The following is a 16,032-nucleotide window of genomic DNA, read 5'->3' on the forward strand; positions in this document are numbered from 1 at the left end:
CCAACTCTAAATGCCTAACTGTGCCGTGATACCTATCACTACCTCGATCACATGTATTGTTGAATATGCCAAAGCAGAGCAATACATATTATCTTGGTAGGGTACGGAGGGACAATCTTGGTCCCGCCTATCAACGCATGGGTGAATACAAACTCAATTAGATTGAGTATGCCTAGTTACTCGGTTGGATCGAGTCAACTATAGGCATTCTTCCAACGGTAGGAAAAGATAGGTCAAAATCACATCTATATTAACTCTCGGGCGTATTAGCCAAAGCTAACTCGAGTTTTCATATAAATGCGGATATTGATTTTATAAACAAGAGTTGCATAGAGATGTAATTGGTAATCATTACCTACCAATCATACTAAGCCTTGGGTGTATTAGCCAAAGCTAACTCAAGGGTTAGTATGATGTGGATCTTGTCCCACAAGAATTATAGTATTCAGTGGGAGCATCATTTAGTTAAAGGCCTAATTAAATGATTTTAAAAGAATATGATATTTATTTCTGTAAATTTTCTGTTGTAGATAACCATGACGTCGAATACGAACTCTTTCTCCCTGCGTTCTGTCCTTAAGAAGGACAAGCTCAACGGAGCAAATTTCCTGGACTGGTACAGGAACCTGAGAATAGTTCTCACTCAGGAACGTAAACTGTACGTTCTGGAGCAGCCCATTCCGGAGGCTCCTCTTGCCACTGCCACGCGAGCTGACCGGGATGCTTACAAGAAGCATCAAGATGACGCATTAGATGTGTCCTGTCTTATGCTCGCGACCATGAACTCTGAGCTTCAGAAGCAACATGAGTTGATGGGTGCTTACGATATGGTTGAACATCTTTGTCACCTATATCAAGGACAAGCAAGGCACTGGAAGAGGAACTCCAAAGAATACCTGGAAGATCTTAAGAAGAAGAGAAATAAGATTTCTACTTCAAGTATACATGTTATAGAAGTCACCCTCTCTATTTCTTCATCGTGGGTATTGGATACTGGATGTGCTTCGCACATTTGTACAAATGTACAAGCGCTGAGGAATAGCAGGGCATTGACAAAGGGTGAGATAGACCTACGAGTAGGCAATGGAGCACAAGTTGCTGCTATTGCTATAGGAACTTATCATCTATCTCTTCCCTCTGGACTTGTACTAGAATTAGATGATTGTTGTTATGTGCCTGCCTTGACTAAGAACATAATTTCAGTTTCTTGTTTGGACAAAAAGGATTTTCGTTTATAATAAAGAACAAATGTTGTTCTGTCTATTTAAATGATATGTTCTATTGTAGTGCACCTCTGATAAACGGACTCTATATTCTAGACCTTGAGAGCCCTATCTATAACGTAAATACCAAGAGGTTCAAGTCTAACGACATGAACCAAACCTACCTTTGGCACTGTCACTTAGGTCATATAAATGACAAGCGCTTATCCCAACTCCATAAGGATGGTTTGTTGGACTCATTTGATTTTGAATCATATGAGATATGCGAGTCATGCCTACGAGGAAAGATGACCAAGACTCCCTTTAGTGGACACAGCGAAAGAGCGACTGATTTGTTAGGACTCATACATAGTGATGTATGTGGCGCTTTCAATGTCGCTGCTAGAGGCGATTATAGATACTTCATCACATTTACTGATGACTTCAGTAGATATGGTTATGTGTACTTGATGACACATAAGTCCGAATCCTTTGAAAAGTTCAAAGAATTCAAGAATGAAGTACAGAACCAGCTTGGCAAGAGTATTAAAATACTTCGATCAGATCGAGGTGGTGAATACTTAAGCCATGAGTTTCGTGACTATTTAGCTGAGTGTGGGATTCTATCCCAACTCACTCCTCCTGGAACACCACAGTGGAATGGTGTGTCCGAAAGGAGGAATCGTACCTTATTAGATATGGTACGATCTATGATGAGTCACACAGATCTTCCGACATTCCTTTGGGGCTATGCTCTAGACACGGCAGCCTTTATACTCAACCGAGTTCCATCCAAGGCCGTGATAAAGACACCATATAGGATATGGACTGGAAGAGATGCCCATGTGTCTTTCATGAGGATTTGGGGTTGTGAGGCTTACGTTCGACGTCAAGTCTTAGACAAGTTAGGATCCAAATCCGACAAGTGCTATTTTATCGGATATCCCAAGGAAACTAAGGGATATTACTTCTACATTCCCAGTCAGCACAAGGTGGTTGTGGCAAAGACTGGGGTCTTTCTAGAAAGGGACTTTGTTTCTAGAAAGACTAGTGGGAGCACGTTCGATCTTGAAGAAGTTCAAGATGCAAACAATAGCACTGATGCCTCGATGGAAATTGAACTGGAACCACAAAGTGTTGTGGATGATGTTGTTCCATAAGGAGTTGAGGAACAACAACCGGTTCAAGTAGACATACCTCTTCGCAGGTCTGATAGGGTACGTCGTCAGCCTGAGAGATACTCATTTCTCTTGTCTGACCATGATGACATTGTGCTCATAGAGGATGAGCCTACCACCTATCAGGAAGCTGTGATGAAACCAGATTCCGAGAAATGGCTAGAGGCCATGAGATCCGAAATGGAATCCATGTACACCAACCAAGTATGGACTTTGGTTGATCCACCTAAAGGGGTGAAACCCATTGGGTGTAAGTGGGTCTTTAAGAGAAAGACTGACATGGATGGACTTATTTATAAGGGTCGCTTGGTAGCTAAAGGTTTCAAGCAGATTCATGGTATTGACTATGATGAAACCTTTTCTCCAGTAGCGATGTTTAAATCTATTCGGATCATGCTTGCTATTGCAGCCTACCATGACTATGAGATATGGAAGATGGATGTAAAAACTGCGTTTCTAAATGGAAACCTACTCGAGGATGTGTACATGACACAGCCTGAGGGTTTTGTAGATCCACAGCATACTAGTAGAGTATGCAAGCTGCATAGGTCCATTTATGGACTAAAGCAAGCTTCTCGGAGCTGGAATCTTCGATTCGATGATGCGATCAAACAGTTTGGTTTCATCAAGAACGAAGATGAGCCTTGTGTCTACAAGAAGGTTGTAGAAAACACAGTTGTCTTCTTCATATTGTATGTGGATGACATACTGCTCATTGGGAAGGACATCCCTATGCTTCAGTCTATCAAGACCTGGCTAGGGAGTTGCTTCTCAATGAAGGACTTAGGTGAAGCATCTCGTATTCTAGGAATACAGATCTATAGAGATAGATCTAGGAGATTGCTTGGCCTAAGTTAGAGTACATACATTGACAAGGTACTACTTCGGTTTGCCATGCAGAACTCCAAGAAGGGATTTCTGCCGATGTCACATGGCGTGAGTCTTTCGAAGACTCAAGGTCCCTCTTCTAGAGAGGAGAGAGACCGCATGGATCAGATCCCTTATGCCTTAGCCATAGGATCGATCTTGTACGTCATGCTATGTACTCGACCTGATGTCTCGTATGCTTTGAGCATGACGAGCAGATACCAGTCAGATCCAGGTGAAAGTCACTGGATAGCGGTCAAGAATATTCTTAAGTACTTAAGAAGGACTAAAGAATATTTCTTGATATATGGAGGCAATGATGAGCTAGCTGGAAAGGGTTACAGTGACGCTAGCTTCCAGACCGACCAGGATGATTATCAATCGCAGTCAGGGTTCGTATTCTGCATTAATGGTGGTGCTGTGAGCTGGAAGAGTTCGAAACATGACACAGTAGCTGATTCTACAACAGAGGCTGAGTATATTGCTGCATCAGAGGCAGCAAAGGAGGCAGTTTGGATCCGTAAGTTCATCACTGAACTAGGGGTGGTTCCCAGTATCGCTGACCCTATTGAGCTCTACTGTGACAACAATGGAGCTATAGCACAGGCGAAGGAACCTCACTCACACCAGCGGACCAAGCATATACTACGGCGCTTCCATCTCATTCGAGAGATTATCGATAGAGGAGATGTGAAGATTTGCAGAGTACCTACAGAGGCTAACATCGCAGATCCCTTGACCAAGGCTTTGGCACAGAGAAAGCATGATGGTCACACTAGGTCATTAGGCCTTAGAGCCTATACTGATTGGCACTAGTGCTAGTGGGAGATTGTTAGTTAGAGCCCTAGAGCCAATCATTTGATGATTGTATGGACTCATGTATATCATATTCTTGTATATATATTAAGGCATTTGGTTTCTTGGTTATTATGCTTATTTGTATTAGTGCCAGATAAAATAAGTATAGTAACGTCCTTGAGTAGAAGGTTCTTACCTATATCAATCGATTGGTTGAATCGATAGTGAGATGATATAGGGAACACTATTCTAAATCATTCCTAGTCGAGTATTAACATTCAGGGACAATGTTAATACAATAAGACTAGCATGTAGGTTAGCTCGATGACTTGATCTCACAAGTCATGGATATAGAGATATCCAGCTGACACATGGGTATGCATTAGAGAATGTATACTGAATGACCCGCCATGAGAAAGTATCATGGATCGTTATATGAGTGTCATATACTTTCTCATGTGGCTATTAGTATGACTACTGGTCCTTTGACCTGAAGTCACTATGGATCCCTACATAAGGAGTTATGTACTTTGGTTTCGTCAAACGTCACCCGTAACAGGGTGGACTATAAAGGCGTTTATTGGGTATGTAACAAATTATGTAGAGGGATGTGAGTGATGTATATGGGATCTATCCCTCCCATATGACGGGAGTGACATCAATATTCTTGATAGAGTTAGACCACGAAGTGCATGGCCATGCCCAAATGAGTCAACATTAGATGTTCAGCTCATTTGATCGAGTGAGTCTACTTGAAGTTCAAGATTTAGATTGATTAGAGGATGACACGGTTTATGCCTCACATTGATCAATCTAGATGTCTAGGATAGAAGGACAATGTCACATATTGTGAGGAGTCACAATTAGTAGTCACAAGGTGATGTTGGATCTCGACATTTCTTGTAACTTGGGTAGTAATGATGTGTTGCTAGATACCGCTCATTACTTATGCTCCTAAATGGGTTTAGCGCATTGCCAACGTTACAAGAACCTATAGGGTCACACACTTAGGACATTTAGATAGAGATTTGGTTCATATGATGAACTAAGAGGATTAGATTCATTTGATGAATCAAATTGGATTAAGAGTAATGCAAATTGGGCTAATTGAGTTAGAATCAAGTTGATTCATGTATTTAATGAGTCTAATTTAGATTATGACTCATTAGATCAATTTAATTTAATGAATTAGATTCATTATATTAAGTTGGCTTGAATCAAATGGTTAGATTAGATCAACCATGAGAGAGATTGAGTCAAGTTTGACTTGACTAGAGAGGAAGAGGAAGAGTCAAGTTTGACTTGACTCTTTGCCACATCATGAGTGAGGTGGCAAGATGTGGACCAATAGTGTTGTTCCACATCATCTTGTTTTGCCACCTCATGGAGGTTACAAGCCTCCATTGCATTTAATGTGGGTTGGCCACATTAAATGAGTGGAGGTTACTCATTTGCCACATCATTGTGAGGTGGCAAGATGTGGACCAATGGTAATGGTCCACATCTTCATGATGTGCCACATCATAGGAGTTACACAACACCTCTTAATGGCTTCACATTAATTGTGATTAATGTGGAATGGGAGTTACACTCCATGGAGTGGCCGGCCACACAAAAGTGGTGAATGAAATTTGATTTTCATTTTAAGGCATTACTTCTTCTTCTTCTTCCTCAAGAGAGCTCTCTCCCTTTCCTCCTCTTGCCGTGACCACACAAGGTGCTAGCACACCTTTTGTGTGTTTTCTTCACCTACGTGTTCGTGTGGATACTTCTAGAGGAGTATCTATTTTGATACTCTAGAGATCCGTCAATTCCTTGGACGAGCGAGAACGCGAAAGGGCACGCTTCGAAGGTATAACTCTCATCTAGTGTAGATCTAGAGTCTTTGAAACTCGTACTCATATTTTCGTTCGGTTTTCCTTGCACGGATCCGTTGGCCTTGGGTGATTCGGGGTTTCCGCGACGCGAAAAGCGGTTTTCACGGCCCGATGAACCCAACAGCTTTACTGCAGCCCAAAGTCCTTATCCAGGGTTACTTTGATATATGCTAACTATGCCCTTGGCAAAACAGATTTCTGATCTCGTGTATAGCATACATTAGGCTTCCGACAGCCGAATCATAAAGAACTGCCTTTATTTCCTCTATTTCCTTTGATGTCTACGAAGACATTTCTTTAGATAAAGTTACTCCATGCTAAAAAGGTAAGAAACCTTTTTTGGAGTTTTACATGCTTAAAATGAGCAAGGATTTTTTTTCGATATATGAAGCTTGGGATAAGTAAAATATTCTTTTCTTGCGATCCCTTATTACTTTGATCCCAAGAATATATACATTCTCCCAAGTCCTTCATATCGGATTGTTTGGATAACCATACCCTTACTTCTGACAATATTTTGATATTGTTTCCAACTACCAAAAATGTTATCTACGTATAGTACAAGAAATACCACCACGTTTCCATCACACATTTTGTATACACAAGACTTATCCGGTTACTAAATAAATCCATAGGTCTAGATTACTTTGATAAACCGGATGTTCCAAGACCTTGAAGCTTTGCCTCAGTCCATAGACTGATTGAGCTTGCACACAAGATGCTCTTTACCCTTTGTAATGAACCCTTCTGGATGATTTATATGGATGCTTTCTTCAAGACTTCCATTAAGGAATGCTGTCTTGACATCCACTTGCCAAATAGATAAAAGAATCCGGATAGACTTAAGCATGGCTACCAGCGAAAAAGTTTCCTTTTTCATCATGCTTGCTTTGAAGGTTTCCACCTTCCTGTCTATCCATCTTTTCCTATTGTAGACTTATTTTTACCCAATAGCTTTTACACTATCTGGTGGTTCTACAAGCTTCCAGATTTTATTAGAATACATATATTCTAATTCTGTATTCATTGCTCTTTGCCAAGATGCTGCATCTTTATCTTGGAGTGCTTCATCATATGTCCAGGATCAGACTCATGTTCATTTGGGATCAAGTCAAAAACTCTCCCAAAACATGAATCTTCTAGGTTTGCTTGACAACCCTCCCACTACGATGAGCCACTGTCTGTGTATCATTTATGATACGTGTTGTAGTTTCTTGTGATATTTCATCTTGTACAGTTGGTACTAGATTAGACATGTCCTTTATAATTTCTTTATGAACAAATTTACTTACGGGCTTGTGGTTTATTACATAGTCCTTTTCAAAAAATCGGTCATTGATTCTAACAATGACCTTCTGATTTTTTAAGACTATAAACCTACTTTCGTTTCTTTAGGATAACTCACAAACAAGTTAACTCCTGCCCAACTTATCAATGTCTCTCATGTGCTAGACCACCCAAATCCGAATATACTTCAGACTAGGCTTACGCCCATTCTGCAATTCTATGGGGGTAGAGAGTTCTGACTTTAGAAGGTATTATGTTCACTTTTATTTCTAGTGTATATCCATAAAATGAATTTGTAAATTAATTCTTCATCAATCTACTTATTTCCATAAGAGTCCTATACCTTCTTTCTACTACACCATTCCGTTGGGGTGTACTAGGTGCAGTTTGTTGGGATTGAGTCCCGACTTCTGATAAGTGACTCCTAAATTCTCCCAAGAGGTACTTGCTGTTAGGATGTATACTAAAAGCCTAGCTTTTGGTATAAACATTTATCTAGAAATAAGAATCACATTGGTCAAATGTCTACATTTATGATAAATGTAGTTGTTCAATTAATTTATATTGTAGATAACATGGTGTGTGGTGTCACACACAGAAGATCATGTTATCAGTACCTTATAAATTATAAACAGTAGCTCACGACCAAGATGGAAACGAACAAATCATTGGAAGGTCGTAGTGTAATTAGGTATTAGTTTATCTTAACTATATAATTACAGTAGTACACTTAGAGTGTATTGAGTAGGACCATTAGAGGTTGTTTCTTTTATAATGACTTTATAAAGGAACAAAGACCTCAGTTATTATGGAAGTGTGTGCTCTTAATCCCAATATAATAACAAGCACATATATTTGATATTTATTTCTTTAATTTATCAATGGGTGAGATTTAGTTCGATAAATCAATAAGCCCGATAAGTTGGGAAATGATATCACTTATAGTGTGTTGTTGATTATAGAAGGAAACTGTGTCCTAGTGATCTAGGTTGAGAATGTCCCCAAGAGGAGCTCATAAGGATTGTGATGTTAAACCCTGCAGGTGGACTTAGTCCGACATGACGATAAAGTTGAGTGGTACTACTCTTGGAGCTAGATATTAATTAGGTGAGTTGTCAGTAACTTACTTAATTAGTGGACATTTGTTATCTTAAACAAAGGGAGACTAACACACTCATAATAAGGAACCCAAAATATAATTTGGGATTGGTGCGCTAGTTCAATAATAGTTCTCTAGTGGAATAATTATTATTGATAAAATTAAGTTGTGTGTTCAGGTCGAACACGGGATGCTTAATTTTATCGGGAGACCAAAACCACTTACTCCTCTCGGTCCCTATCGTAGCCTCTTAATTATAGAGTACTATACCCACCTATGCTCACCTTCTTACCCATCCTATAGGGGCCGGCCAAGCTAGCTTGGAGACCAAGCTAGGGCCGGCCATGGTTTGGTTCATGGGTGAATTCATGTGGCCGGCCCTAGCTTGAACTCAAGCTTAGGTGGCCGGCCCTATTAAAATAAAAAGGAATTTTAATTTTAAAATTTTTCTTATGTGGATAACATGATTTAAAAGAGAGTTTAAAAATTTAAATCTTTCATTTTTATAAGATTCTACAAAAGACTAAGAGAAGAGTTAAAATCTCTTTCCTTATTTGTAGATTAAAAGGTTGATTTTAATTTTGGTAAAAACTTTCCTTTTAATTATGTTCATGTTTTAAAAGAAAGTTTAAAAATTAAAAATTCTCTTTTATTAGTTTCTACAAAAGATTAAGAAAAGATTTAATATCTTTCCTTATTTGTAGATTGAATGGAGATTTTAATTTTTAGAGATAACTTTCCCTTTTAGAAATTATCCACATGTTTAAAAGAAAGATTTTAATTTATAAAATTTCTTTTTATTAACCAATCATGAAGGGATAAAATTATTGGAGAAATTTTTATAAATTTCTAGAAACAAATTAGGAAATTTTAATTTTTGTTTTAATTAAAACTCTCCTTGTTTTGGGGACAGAGGTGGTCGGCCAAATAAATTGGAGAAGAGAAAATTATTTTTAATTAAATAAATTTTCCTTTTCATGGCAAAAGAATTAAGGAAGTTTTTATTTAAATATCCTTATTTGCCAAGACCAAGGATTATAAAAGAGGGGGTAGACGAAGCTTCATGGTGAACAACTCTATTCTTTTTCTTCCTCTCTTTTCTTCCTTAGTGTGGCCGGCCCCTAGAGGTTCCCCTTCTCCTTCTCTCTTCTCCTTCTTGTGGCCGAGACTTCATCATCTCTTGGAGGCATAGAAGTGGTCGGATCTAGCTTGGAGAAAAGGAGAGAAAGGAGTCTTGTTTCTTGCATCCCTTGGAGCTTGGTTGGTGGAAAAAGATCTTCATCTTTTGGAAGCTTTGTGCTTGGCCGAAACTTGAAGAAAGGAGAAGAAGGTGCTTTGGTGGTTTCCCATCTCAGAAGATCGTTGCCCACACAATGTCTGAGGTTAGAAGAGAAATACGGTAGAAGATCAAGAGGTTTTTCTAAAAGGTATAACTAGTATTTTTCCTTTCCGCATCATACTAGTTATTTTTGGAAATAATACCAAATACAAGAGGCATACGATTCTAGTATTTCGAATTTGTTTTCGATGTTGTGTTCTTTTGTTTTTTTTTCTTTTCCTTGTGATTTGATTGTTCTTTTCGGTTGACCTAAAGTTATTTAAGGAAATTAAATATTAACTTTCCTTAAAGGGCTTTGTCTAGTCGGTGGTGGTTGTTCCCATATCCAAGAAGGTCATGTGGCTCGCCACGTCAGTACTGGGAGCCAATTTTGGAAACTAATATTTAATGAAACTAATAACCTAGGTGATTTGGGTCGAACGTGTTAAGTTCCGCAGGAGATCCAAGTCTAAACCTAAAAGAACAAATAGATTAAACTTTGGACCAAACGTGTTAAGTTCCGCCGGCGATCCAAGTTTAATTTAAAAGAACACATGGTAGCTAAGAAAAGGTTCAGACCTTTGTACAAAATTTTTGTACAGTGGAACCATTAGGTTTTCCGAGTAGCAACCAACAATTGGTATCAGAGCTAGGGTTTTGCCTCTGTGTATTTGGTATTAGTTTAATTATGCACATGTCATACATAATTTAGGAAGGTTAATAGTAGGATGTGCTAACTTTGTGGATGCAGGATCCAACTATTATGACTTATAGTTATTATGTGTGTGATTGGACCCTTGGACATGTCAAGGGCATTTTATTCTGTGTGCATGATTGTATTATAAAATACAGTAGGAGTTGTATTTAGTTTTATTAGGATTTTATTTTTTGATCTAGTTACATGTACATTCCTTTTATGGAATATAGGATCGATGGATGTAAATTTTATTTTATGTTCGATTTAGTTTACATGTACATTCCTTCGAGGAATATAGGATCGAAAAATGTAAAATTCTATTTATGTCGCGGATCGAATCTTACAAGGTGTGGAACATTTTGAGGATCAGAGGCGCAGCGGAACAAGGAGCAAGATGGATGCGACAACTAGACCCGGTGGCGGTGGCCAAAGATGGCAGTAGCTAGGGTTGGTGACACACGAAGGATAGCAATAGATAAAAGTCATAATAGTTGAAAATTAGTTTTAATATTTATTGCTTTTTATGTTGTGTTGTGTGTGCTTGTTAGTATGCATGCTAAGTAGGCTAGCATAGTCAAAAATTCCTCACTTTAAATAACTAAGTGGGAGAGGGATTTATTTTTAAATAAATTCCACGGTCTCCATTACTGGTTTATAAGTGATGCAACAAGCTTACGCGTTGGCTCTTAGTGCCTTCCTCCATATCGGATGAGCTTGTTTGCGGATCACTAGCTTAAACTTCCATTTTGGATGACTATAGAAAGTTAATTAAGAGCGTGTGATCTTCCCCATCGGAAGGGACACAATCTTATTAACGGACTTAGTTTCAAGTAATGGTATACACTTAGGCACGTCTAATAGTATCCTCCCCATCGGAGTCACTGCTATTATTTGTGTGACCGAAGAAAACCAACTATTAATTTGTCAAATAAATAAGTTGACAAGATAATAAAATTAAAAACCCCTCTTACAAATGTTTGATTTTGTATACGTCCACACTATCGTGGCATACAAAATTCACGGTGTTTGAGGTAATTTTATTTGTCATAAAGAATTATTGACAAGATAATTAATGGGTAAACCCCCCTCTTACAAATGTTTAATTTTGTGTACGTCCACACTATCGTGGCATGCAAAATTCACGGTGTTTGAGGTGTTGGTGAATTTAAATAATATTGTTTGAGGAATCAATGTTATTTTAAATTCAAAAGTTTTGACCAAATATTTGATCAAAGAAAGATCAACTATTAATTTTATTCATCATAAAGTAAAGTTGACGAGATAATAAAATTAATAGATAAAATCTCTTCTTTGATTTTGTATACGTCCACACTATCGTGGCATACAAAATTCATGGGGATTTTAAGGAATAGATCTTGACCAAATATTTTTGTGATTCTTAGGATTTAAAATGTTTGTCAATTCCCTAGTTGTTATACTATAGAAAAAACTTAGTAGTCCCGATTGTAAAAATTGGAAATAGGACTTGGACATTAAGGTAGTCTGTCTTTTTAGAACTAAAGAACAATATAGGTGTATTTAATTCATTAGTTGAAACATGTTTAGTGGTGTTATCTACCAGAACCTGGAGTGTAGATACAGATGCCATTAATCATGTCCGCAATTCATTGCAGGGTTCCAGGAAACCCGACAACTAAATGAAAAAAAAAACACCATCCACATGGACACTGTTGTAAAAGTGGCAGCTGTTGCAGTGGGAGATGTTTATCCTTTAATAGGAATAAAATATGGATTATTAGAAATTGTCTTTACGTACTAAGTTTAGAAAGAACCTGATTTCAGTTTCTAAACTATTATAGAATAGATATTGTGTCTATTTTGATAACAAAGCTGTTATCAAGAAAAATACAGAAGTTATCTATTTTGGTATGTTGGTTGACAATTTATAATCCAATAACTCCCACGATGCAATAAATGGAAATTATAACACATCTTCTAACTTTAAGAGAAAGCAACCTTCGGAAATGAACCAATTATATCTTTGGCATCTAAGGCTAGGTTATATTAACTTGAGTAGGATTTATTGGTAGCTGATGAACTTTTGGGTTCATTGGTAGTGGAAATATTTCCAACTTGCGAGTCTTACTTGGAAGGAAAAATAACCTAGAAGCTTTTAAGTCTAAGGGGTATGGAGCCAAAGATATGTTGGAATTCTGATTTGTGTGATCCTATGACTATCCAGACAAGAGGTAGTATTGAATATTTCATCTATTTTATAGGCAACTATTCAAGATACAAATACATTTACTTAATGTGCCGCAAGACTAAGTGCTTTGATTAGTTCAAAGAGTACTAGGCTGATGCGGAGAAACGTCAAAGTAAAAGTATTAAGACACTACGGTGAGATCGTAGTGGTAAGTACCTCTTGGGAGAATTTAGGAGTCACTTATCAAAAGTAGGGATTCAATCCCAACTAACTGCACCTGGTACACCCCTACATAATGGTGTAGAAAAAGGAAGGTATAGGACTCTTATGGAAATAAGTAGATTGATGATGAGTTATTTGGAAAATTACCAAATTCATTCTAAGGATATACTCTGGAAACGGAAGTGAACATAGTACCTTCCAAAGTCAGAACTCTCTACTCATATAGAAATGCTAAATAGGCATAAGCCTATTTTGAAGCATATTCAGATTCGGGTAGTCCAGCACATATGCTGAAGAGAGACAATGATAAGTTGGACAGGAATTCACTTGTTTGTAAGTTATCCTAGAGAAATGAAAGTAGGTTTATAGTCTTAAAAATCAGAAGGTCATTGTTAGAATCAATGATCGATTTTTAGAAAAGGACTATGTAATAAATCAAGTGCCCATAAGTAAATTTGTTCTTAAGGAAATAATAAAGGACATGTCTAACCTAGTACCAACTCTACAAGATGAAATATCACAAGAAACTGCAACACGTATCACAAATGATACACAATTGCAGAAATTGCCTCGTCGTAGTGGGAGTGTTGTTAGACAACCTAAAAAGATTCATGTTTTGGGAGAGTTTTTGGACTCGATCCCTGGAGGACATGAACCTGATCTCTGGACATATGACGAAGCACTCCAAGATAAAGATGCAGCATCTTAGCAAAGAATAATGAATAACAGAATTAGAATATATGTATTCTAATAAAATCTGGAAGCTTGTAGAACCACCAAATGGTGTAAAAGCCTTTGGATATAACAATGTCTATAATAGGAAAAGAGGGATAGACAGGAAGGTAGAAACTTTCAAAGCAAGGCTTGATGAAAAAGGAAAGTTTTTCATTGGTAGCCATGCTTAAATCTATCTGGATTCTATTATCTATTTGGCAAGTGGATGTCAAGACAGCATTCCTTAATGGAAGTCTTGAAGAAAGCATCCATATAAAGCAACCAGAAGGGTTCATTGCAAAGGGCTAAGAGCATCTTGTGTGCAAGCTCAATCAGTCTATGGACTGAGACAAAGCTTCAAAGGTCTTGGAACATCCGGTTTATCAAAGTTATCTAGACCTATGGATTTATTTAGTAACCAGGATGAGTCTTGTGTATACAAAAGGTGTGATGGAAACGTGGTGGTATTTCTTGTACTATACGTAGATTACATTTTTTATAGTTGGAAACAATATCAAGGTGTTATCGGAAGTAAGGGTATGGTTGTCCAAGCAATTCGTTATAAAGGACTTAGGAAAATAAGCACATATTCTTGGGAACAAGGTTCACAAGAAAAGAATGTTGTGCTTATCTCAAGCTTTATATAACAAGCTCGTTTTAGCATGCAAAACTCCAAGAAAGGTTTTCTACCTTTTAAGCATGGAGTGTCTTTATGTAAAGAGATGTCTCCGATGACATCAAAGGAGATTGAGGACATGTAGGCAGTTCTTTATGCTTCGAAAGTTAGACAGCCTAATGCATGCTATACACAAGATCAGAAATCTGTTTTTCCAAGGGCATAGTTAACAGATATCAAAGTAACCCTAGACAAGGACATTGGACTGCAGTAAAGAATATATTAAAGTACCTTAGAGGCACTAGAGATTATATGCTAGCTTATAATTTGTTCCCTGTGGGTTGCATGGATTTTAACATCTAATCGGAAAGGGACAATAGTAAGTCAACCTCGGGGTTTTGTGTTTACTTTAGGAGGTAAAGTCATAACTATGGAAGAGTGATAAACATAGGTGTTTTTCTGGACTCTACCATAGAAGTTTAGTATATGGCAAGCCTCTGAGATAGCCATAAAAGCTGAATGACTTAATAACCTCAAGATAGACTTAGATATGATTTCTGGTTTGTCCAAAGATTATTACAATTTATTGTAATGATATTGGTGCAGTAGCAAACTCGAAGAAACCATAAGTCTATAAGGCAAGTAAACACAATAGAGCACAAGTACCACCCAATACGAGAAATTGTATAAACGAGGAGAAGTTGTTGCCGCCTAGATTGCATCAGGTGATGACCTATAGATCCTTTCACTAAGGTCCTTAAGGCAAGAGCCTTTGATGGGCATGTTGAAGGGTTGGGAATCATATGTATGGTAGCAGATATGGCAGCTTATTCTTTTAATATAAGTGGGAGATTGTTAGAATGTATACTAAAATCCTAGCTTTTGGTATAAACATTTATCTAGAAATAAGAATCACATTGGTCAAATATCTACATTTATGATAAATGTAGTTGTTCAATTAATTTATATTGTAGATAACATGGTGTGTGGTGTCATACACAGAAGATCATGTTATCAGTACCTTATAAATCATAAACAGTAGCTCACGACCAAGATGGAAACGAACAAACCATTGGAAGGTCGTAGTGTAATTAGGTATTAGTTTATCTTAACTATATAATTACAGTAGTACACTTAAAGTGTATTAAGTAGGACAATTAGAGGTTGTTTCTTTTATACTGACTTTATAAAGGAACAAAGACCTCAGTTATTATGGAAGTGTGTGCTCTTAATCCCAATATAATAACAAGCACATATATTTGATATTTATTTCTTTAATTTATCAATGGGTGAGATTTAGTTCGATAAATCAATAAGCCCGATAAGTTGGGAAATGATATCACTTATAGTGTGTGTTGTTGATTATAGAAGGAAGTTGTGTCTTAGTAATATAGGTTGAGAATGTCCCCAAGAGGAGCTTATAAGGATTGTCATGTTAAACCCTACAGGTGGGCTTAGTCCGACATAACGATGAAGTTGAGTGGTACTACTCTTGGAGCTAGATATTAATTAAGTGAGTTGTCAGTAACTTACTTAATTAGTGGGCATTTGTTATCTTAAACACAGGGAGACTAACACACTCATAATAAGAAGGAGCCCAAAATATATTTTGGGATTGGTGCGGTAGTTCAATAATAGTTCTCTAGTGGAATGAATTATTATTGATAAAATTAAGTTGTGTGTTCGGGGCGAACACGGGATGCTTAATTTTATCGGGAGACCAAAACCAATTCCTCCTCTCAGTCCCTATCGTAGCCTCTTAATTATAGAGTACAATACCCACCTATACCCACCTTCTTACCCATCCTATAGGGGTCGGCCAAGCTAGCTTGGAGACCAAGCTAGGGCCGGCCATGGTTAGGTTCATGGGTGAATTCATGTGGCCGGCCCTAGCTTGAACTCAAGCTTAGGTGGCCGACCCTATTAAAATAAAAAGGAATTTTAATTTTAAAATTTTTCTTATGTGGATAACATGATTTAAAAAAGAGTT

The sequence above is a fragment of the Zingiber officinale genome, chromosome 6A, assembly GCF_018446385.1.
Source record: "Zingiber officinale cultivar Zhangliang chromosome 6A, Zo_v1.1, whole genome shotgun sequence".
In the NCBI taxonomy this organism is placed as follows: domain Eukaryota; kingdom Viridiplantae; phylum Streptophyta; class Magnoliopsida; order Zingiberales; family Zingiberaceae; genus Zingiber; species Zingiber officinale.